Raw genomic sequence first — 8,474 nt, forward strand, 5'->3', positions numbered from 1 at the left:
GTTGACTGTGGAGCCAAGTAAACTAAAACTATTAACTATCTCAATCTCTTCACCATCCATACTGATGCTGCCAGTTGGCCCAGTGGTAAGAATCAACTACTCATATACAGGTTCAAGCTGAAGTTGAGGAAAATTAAATCAAGTCCACAGGAACCAAAATTTGACCTTAAGTCTGTCCCATTCGAATTTCAAAACCATCTTGGGAACATGTTTGTGGCCTTGAGCACCAATGAGCATAGACCAAATGGGCTCTGGGAGTATATCAAGAAAATCGTCCATGAAGAATGCAAAAGATCATTACAAAGGCTGAAGAAGAAGAAAAGACCAAGATGGATGTCAGATGAGACTCTGAGTATTGCATTAGAGTGCTGGGAAGTCAAAGCTAAAAGAAAAAACCAAGAAATCAAAGAGCTGAACAGAAAATTTCAAAAGGCAGCTCGAGACGACAATGCAAGATACTATAATGAAATGTGCAGAGAGCTGGAGCCAGAAAATCAAAAGGGCCGAACTTGCTTAGTGTTTCTCAAGCTGAAGGAGTTGAAAACAAATTCAAGCCATGGTAGCAATACTTAAGAATACTTTGCGTAGAATGTTAAATGTTCCAGGAAGTATCAAAAGAAGATGGAAAGAGTACACAGAGTCACTGTATCAGAAGGAATTTGCTGACACAGAAGAATTTCATGAAATAACATATGAGCAAGAGCCTATGGTGAATAAGGAAGCAGTTCAAGGTGGCTCTGAAGGAATTGGCAAAAACAAGGCTCCAGGAGTTGATAGCATACCAATTGATTTATTTCAACAAACGCTGACCTGGATGTGCTCACTAAGTTGTGCCAAGAAATCTGGAGGACAGCCAGCTGGCCAACTGACTGGAAAAGATCAATTTTTTTGTTTGTTCATAAAACAAAAAATATTTGTTCACAAAAGAAATAGATGTACCTGGGGAAAAGTGAAGCTAAAGTGTTCTTTAGAGTAAAAACTGACAAAGCTTCATCTCACATACATTGGGTCTGTTGCTAGGAAAGGCTGTTTCTTGGAGAGGAACATCATGCTTGGAAATGTAGAGGATTGTTGAAAGAGGACCCTCAACCAGATGGATCAATACAGTGCAGAAATGGGTTCAAGTGTGTCAGAGATGATGAGGATGGGACAGTATAGGAAGAGGTTCAGATCTTTTGTTCATAGGACTGCTTGACTATACCTAACATCAACAACAACAATGAATTGGTAAACCGGAGGTCAGTACTCTATAACCAATAATCCTCCACATAGCAAGGGTACAATGTGAAGATCTTATCTCTGGCAAATGCTAACAATCTTTGGTCTCTACATTTGCTTTTTCTTGATTTTTATTGAAGAGCAGTCAAGTCATATGATATTTGTTCCTTTTTGATAGACTTTATTTCATTCAGCATTATGTACATACTGTAGCATGTATTAAGACTTATTTTCTAAGAAAGAACTCCTAGGAGTGGACTGCAGCCTTTTAGACTCTGGATTAGGAAGAGTCTTCACACCAAAAAAGGCCAAGATAGATGGAAATCTACAAGGAATGCCAAGCATATAGGTGGTGGAGGAAACATGTATATTTCCCTAGCACTGACCTAGAGAGAGGGCTTTCCCCTAGAGCTGGCACCCTGAATTTAAACTTACAGCCTCCCAAACTGTAAAAGAATAAATTTGTTTGTTAAAACAAACAAACAAAAAAGACTTATTTTCTCCTATTATCTCAGTAGGGAACACTGGTGGCCCAGTGGTAAGAATCTGTGCTGAAACCCCAAAAGCCCATGGTTATTATAGTTATGTATCAGATTTTGTTTATCCATACTTCTGTCAGACATTTAAGTTGTTTCTACCTTTGGGCTATTGTAAATAGTGTTGCCATGAACATATACAAGTACACAGTTTCTGTGCTTATACTTTCAAGTCTTTAGGTACGAACCTAAGTGGGCAATTACTAAGTTATAGGTTCTATTTTTAGTTTTTTTGAGGAATCACTACACTGTTTTCCAGAATGGTTGTATCATTTCACCTTCCCACCAGCAGTCTTCCAATTTCTCCATAATCTAATAAAAATGTATATTTTTAAAACAATGTGTTGTAATAAATTCTGCCATGGATGTTTTTCCTGGAAAAAATGTATATTTTTATGTTTACTACATTTTTAAAAGTTTTAGCCATCCAAGTGGGAGTGATATAGTATTTCTTGTGATTTTTTTATTTTCATCTCTGTGGTTAGCATCTTTTCTTATGTGTAGTGCCTTCCTTTAGCTGTCTTGTTATTGTTGTTCAGTGCCATCAGGTTCACTCTGAGTCATCAAACCCAACTGAAATTCATTGCTGGTGAGTTGAAATCTACTCATAACTGATCCTCCAGGAGGCTTTCAGACACTATAAATTGTGTGAGAGGAAATTGCCCATCTTTGTCCCATGTTCTGACTCATGTACAACAGGCCTAAACTGTGTCTAATCCTGCACCATCCTCACATTTTTTTTCTATTCTTAAGCCCATTGTTGCAATCCATATGTTAATTTTTCTCACTGAAGGTCTTCCTTTCCTGGGTGAACTCTCTACTGTTGCAAGTGTGAAGTTCTTTTCAAAGATTTGTTGTTGTTGTGTGTCATTGAGTCCACTACAACTCATAGCGACCCTATGAACAATAACTCTGAACCTTGCACTATCTTGAACTCACTGTCTCTGACACACTTGCCCCCATTATTACTACAGTTTCTGTGTCAATCTGTCTCATCCAGGGTCTTCCTCTCCTGCACTGACCCTCCACTGGTCCAAGCATGATATTTTTCTCCAAGGAATGCTCCTTCCTGGAAACATGCCCAAAGTATGTCAAACGGAGCCTTCCTTGCCTCCAAGGAGCAACTTGGTTTCACCCTGTACAGGACAGACCTGTTGTTCTCATGGCAGTGTTCAGTACTCTTCTCCAGAACAATAACTCAAAGGCATAGATTCTTATTCTGTCATCCTTATTCATTGTCCAGCTCTCTGATGCATAGCAAGTAATTGTGAAGACTGTGGCCTGGATCAGGTGCACTTTAGTCTCTAGACTGACATTGTTGCTCTTCAGGACTCTGGAGAGGTCCCTGACAGCACAATTTCCCAATGTAACTAATCTTTTGATTTTTTTGACTGCTGGTGCCAAAAATGTTGATTGTGGATCAGGGCAAGATTAAATTAACAATGCCAGTCTCTTCTCCATCAATCAAGATGCTGTCAATTGGTCCCCTGTAGTGAGAAACTATTTTCTGTGTTTTTAAAAAATTGTAATTAGAGATCCAAGAAGCCAAAGCAATGGGAAGAAAATGAAAAATTAAGGAGCTTTCAATAGAAAGATTTCAAAGGGCAGCTCTGAAAGACAAAGCTAAGTTTTATTACAGAATGTGCAAAGAGCTGGAGTCAGAAAATGGAAAGGGACCAACTCACTTGACATTTCTCTTTTTTTATTTCTGTATTTAGAGTTTATTTGTTCGCATTCATTTTCTTACTGAATGAGTAACCAGAGACTAATAGCACAATTTGTCTTTAAAATATTTATCTTAACTTGGAAATTGATGTCATAAAACATGGTAGGGTGGTTGCAAAAGAAATAAATAAATACAAACATTAAATGGATTGCATTTTTCTAAACTATCTATCCCCTGTGCCTGTATTTTAAATGTTAACATTAAGCAGCTTTAATTTCTTCCTGCAATGGTACTATTTTTTTTTTCTGTAAAGTAAAAATATTACAATTTCTTATTTTTCATTTCCATGTTGTGAAGATACAAATTTGCAATTACGTAAATTATACTGTCATGGACTATGTATAATGTAGTTTTATATTGAGTGATAGTTCATGCCTTATAACTTTATTCATTCAATTTATGGCCCATCATAGTATTTCAGATTTTCCATTTTGTATGAAAGTTGAAAGTTTAATTTTTAATTTGATTTGATTTCTTTTGCATTAATTGTCCCTGATATGAAGCTTGACTTTTGATAAAGTAGTAGGTTTCTGAGGAAATATGCTGCAATATAATTTGTCGTATTGCACTTGGCATTTCTTAAGCTGAAGGAAGGAACTGAAGAACAAATTCAAGCCTCTATTTGCAAAACTTAAGGATGCTATAGGCAGAATATTGGATGACCCGGGAAGCATCAAAAGAAGATGGAAGAAGTACACAGAGTCACTGTACCAAAAAGATTTGACTGATACAGAAGAATTTCATGAAACAGCATATGATCAAGGGTCAGTAATGATGAAGGAGGAAGTTTAATCTGCTCTAAAGGATTTGGGGGAAAAATAAAATCCCAGGAATTGATGGAATAACAATTGACATAATTCAACAAACAGATGCAGCCCTGGATGTGCTCACCAGGTTGTGCCAAGAAATCTGGAAGACAACTACCTGGCCAACTGACTGGAAGGGATCCATATTTATCTTCATTTAAAAAAAGTGCAGATATTATCGAACAATAACACTAATACCACACGCAAGCCAAATCCTGCTGAAGATTATCAAAACATGAGTAGAACAGTACGTCAGCAGATAACTACTGCCCCACTCTGAAGATGCCCTAGATTGCAGATTCCATGTGGTTCCCTGCATCATGGGGTATAGCAGTGGGAGCAGTGCCAAATCAAGAACTGCCTGCCACCTGTCTGTGTGAGGTGACGGGGAGGGACTCTGCAGACTCATACAGCTGCTATCCCCGCTGGTCACCTAATGGTGCTTCTGGGGTTTGGGTCCCAGGTACAGTAAATAGATTCCTAATGGGGGAAAAACAAAAAACCAGATAACTACTAGAACTACAAACTGGGTTTAGAAGAGGCTGTGGGCCTAGGGACATCATGGCCAATGTAAGATAGATCTAGGCTAAAAGCAGAGAGTATCAGAGGAGTGTTTATCTGTGTTTCATTGACTATACAAAGGTATTTGACTGTGTGTATCACAACAAATTGTGGCTAACCTTGAGGAGAATGGGAATCCCAGAACACTTGACTGTGTTCATGTGAAACCCAAACCTGGATCCAGAAGCAGTCATCAGAAAAGAGCAACGAAAAACTGAATTCAAAATCAGGGAAAACCAGGTTCAAAATCAGGAAAAGAGTGTGTCCAGGATATGTCCTGTCTCCGTATCTCTGTATCTTTTCAACCTATGTGCAGAACCATTCATTTGGGAAGCTGAACTTTATGAGGAGGAATGTGGCATCAGTATTGGAGAAAGACTCAACAACAACCTGTGTTATGCAGATGACACAACCTTGCTTAAACTGAGGAGGATTTGAAATATTTGCTGCAAATGGTCAAGGAATATATATATATATATATGGAGAGAGAGAGAGAGATTGAATAGAGATTGAAACTCAACATCAAGAAGACAAAGGTTCTCACCACTGGGCCAATTGACAGCACCATGATAGCTGGAGAAAAGATTGAGATTGCTAATTTCAGCTTGCTTGGCTCTACAATCAACACTCTTGGCACCAGTCACCAGGAATTCAAAAGATCCTTTGGGGACCTGAAAAGATAGTGTAATGGTGGTCATAATTCAGTGGGAATTAATTTTACAAAGCACAATATATGGGAATGATTGTATGAAACACAATGTGAGTGAAGGAAAGTTTGAAACACAATGCTTATGACTTTTTTGTGAAAACCAACATAAAACAATTTTTTAAAAAAAGATGTATTGCATTTGGAGTATCTGTTGTTAGGAACCTCTCCAGAGACTAAGGTGTCCCAGACTGAGGCCATGGTCTTTGCAATCACTTGCTACACATCAAGAGACCTGGGCAATGACTAAGGATGACAGATTGAACATACTATGGACTGCCAAAAGATCAAACAAGTTTGTCCTAGAGGGGAAGAAACCAACTTGCTCCTTGGAAACAAGGATTTTGAAGTTCCATCTGACATACTTTGGACATGTTGCCAGGAGGGACCAGTCCTTGCAGAAGAACAACATGCTTGGAAGAGTGAAGAGACAGTGCAAGAGAGGAAGACCCTGGATGAGATGGATTTACACAGTGACTGTCGCAATGGAGGTAGGTGTGTCAGAGACAGTGAGATTGGCTCAGCATAGGGCCCTATTGTGCTATGGGTCACTATGGATAGAGAACAATTCTATGCACATAACAACTAGTTCAAATTAATTCTGAATAAACTTAAAACAACTCCACAAGAACCAAAATATTATCTTCAGTCTACACCACTTAAGTTTAAAAATAATCCTGAAGAGACACAAAGATGATAAAGTTTCATCTCACACTCTGGGCATGTTGGTAGAAGATGCTGTTCCTTGGAGAAGGACATCATTTGTGGAAAGACAGATGGATGAGAATGGAAGACCCTCACCCAGATATTGGTTGACCTAGAGAACCATGCATTATTTAAGAATGATTTGGAATGTCAAAAACTGATTCTAGAAGCAATGAAATACCATCTGTTTCCAGAAAGAAGAACTTTAATGCAAAGTCCAAGAACTAAACCTAGAAAATCAACAGTTAGAACTCTGTATGCTGTAGGAAGAATGGATAACAATAAAGGAGCCACAACTATAGAGAAATAGGACCTCAGAACAAATTTGTGGATCCAGGCAGGAATTATGAATGGCAGGAGGTTGCAGTTTGGCATGGCTGTCATTGATGACAAACTCTTTGTAATTGGAGGTCAAAACAGTTTAAAGACTTTAAACACTGTTGAATGTTACAATCCAAAAACCAAGACTTGGACAGTCTTACCCTCAATGTCAACACACAGGCATGGTTTAAGTGTAACAGTACTTGAAGGCCCTATTTATTCTGTGGGAGGCCATGATGGTTGAAGCTATCTGAACACAGTGGAGAAGTGAGATCCTTAGAGTCAGCAGTGGACATTTGTAGCCAGTATGTCTATTGCTTGCAGCACAGTTGTTGTTGTTGCTGTTGTTATGTTCTGTCGAGTCGCTTGTGACTCATAGTGACCCTATGTACATCAGCCCTAAACTCTGTTCTGTCCTGTGCCAATTTCATTGTCTCCGACACACTCATCCTGATTACCCCAGTCACCAAATCAATCCATCTCCTAGAGGGCCTTCACCTCCTGCGCCTGCCTTCCACCCTCCCAAGCACGATGTCCCTCTCCAAGGACCAGTCTTTCCTTACAACATGACCAAAGTATGTCAGATGAAGCCTCAGAATCCTTGCCGCCAAGGTGCAGCCCGGTTTAACCCTCTCCAAGATGAATCTGTTTGTTTTCTTAGCAGTCCATGGTACCCTCAGTACTCTTCTGCAACACCAAAGCTCAAAGCGTCTATACTCCCTAGTCATTGTCCAACTCTGACTCATAACATGTGATTGCAAAGACCATGATCTGTATCAGATGCACTTTAGTCTCCAAAGAGACACCATTGCTCTTCAGTACCTTAGAGCAATCCCTAATAGCAGACATTCCCATCTCAATACATCTTTTAATTTCCTGGCTGCTGGTGCCAAGAGTGTTGATCGTGGAGCCAAGCAATTGACATATTTCAATTGACAGTTGGTGTAGCAGCATTAAATGGCAAGTTATATTCAGTTGGAGGTCGTGATGGAAGTTCCTGTTTGAGTTCAATGGAATACTATGACCCCCATATAAGCAAGTGGAATATGTGTGCTCTAATGTGCAAGTGGAGAGGAGGTGTTGGAGTGGCTACTTGTGACAAATTTCTTTATGTAGTCGGAGGTCAGGATGCACCAGCTTCAAATCACTGTTCACGGCTACTAGATTATGTAGAGAGGTATGATCCCAAAACAGACACATAGGCCATGGTGGCTCCTCTGAGTATGCCTAGAGATGCTGTTGGGATCTGTCTCCTTGGTGACAGATTATATGATATTGGTGGCTATGATGGGCAGACACAACTCAGCACAATGAAATCATATGATCCACAAACTATTGAGTGGACACAGATGGCTTCTTTGAATATTGGAAGAGCGGGGGCCTGTGTGGTAGTCATCAAGCAACCTTGACTGATTCCTATTTCCAGGAATTTTATTTGCTGGAAAGTTTATTTTTATATCAGATGACAAGAATGAGAACTATGTGAAAAGTCTTCGAGGAAAAGCATTTCTGTAGATTTCCCTGCTGATATCAAAGGCAGTAGAAAATCAAATGGAACTTTAAGAAACAGGAAAACATCAAAACGTTAGAGTAATAACATCTGGCCATGTTGTAGTTAGTACAGGAATGGTTGTTGGTAAATTGTTCTGTATTGTAGCATACAATAACTAGAGTTACCAAAGGCTTGCTTTTCTTGAATAATTAAAAGATAGCCATATATTTGTGATATGGATAATTTCATGACCACAAACCATTCAGTCACTTTGTAATCTGTGGCAAAATCTATGAAGTTGCCAAGAGTAGAAGACCTGTTATTTCATCAAACTAAATATGCCGGGGTTACTGTTTTCCTAATGAGATATAGTCATAAAAGGAGGCAGAAAAATTTTTTTAAA

The 8,474-nt window shown here is 39.0% G+C and overlaps 1 pseudogene; it reads left to right on the forward strand.

Annotated features, from left to right (window-relative positions):
• The window catches only part of LOC102875957, a 15,375-nt pseudogene extending 7,387 nt beyond the window's left edge, over positions 1-7,988 (forward strand).
• The last annotated feature ends 486 nt before the right edge of the window (positions 7,989-8,474 follow it).

This window comes from Elephantulus edwardii, unplaced genomic scaffold, assembly GCF_000299155.1.
Source record: "Elephantulus edwardii isolate Elephantulus edwardi_28Jun2011 unplaced genomic scaffold, EleEdw1.0 scaffold00111, whole genome shotgun sequence".
Taxonomy (NCBI): domain Eukaryota; kingdom Metazoa; phylum Chordata; class Mammalia; order Macroscelidea; family Macroscelididae; genus Elephantulus; species Elephantulus edwardii.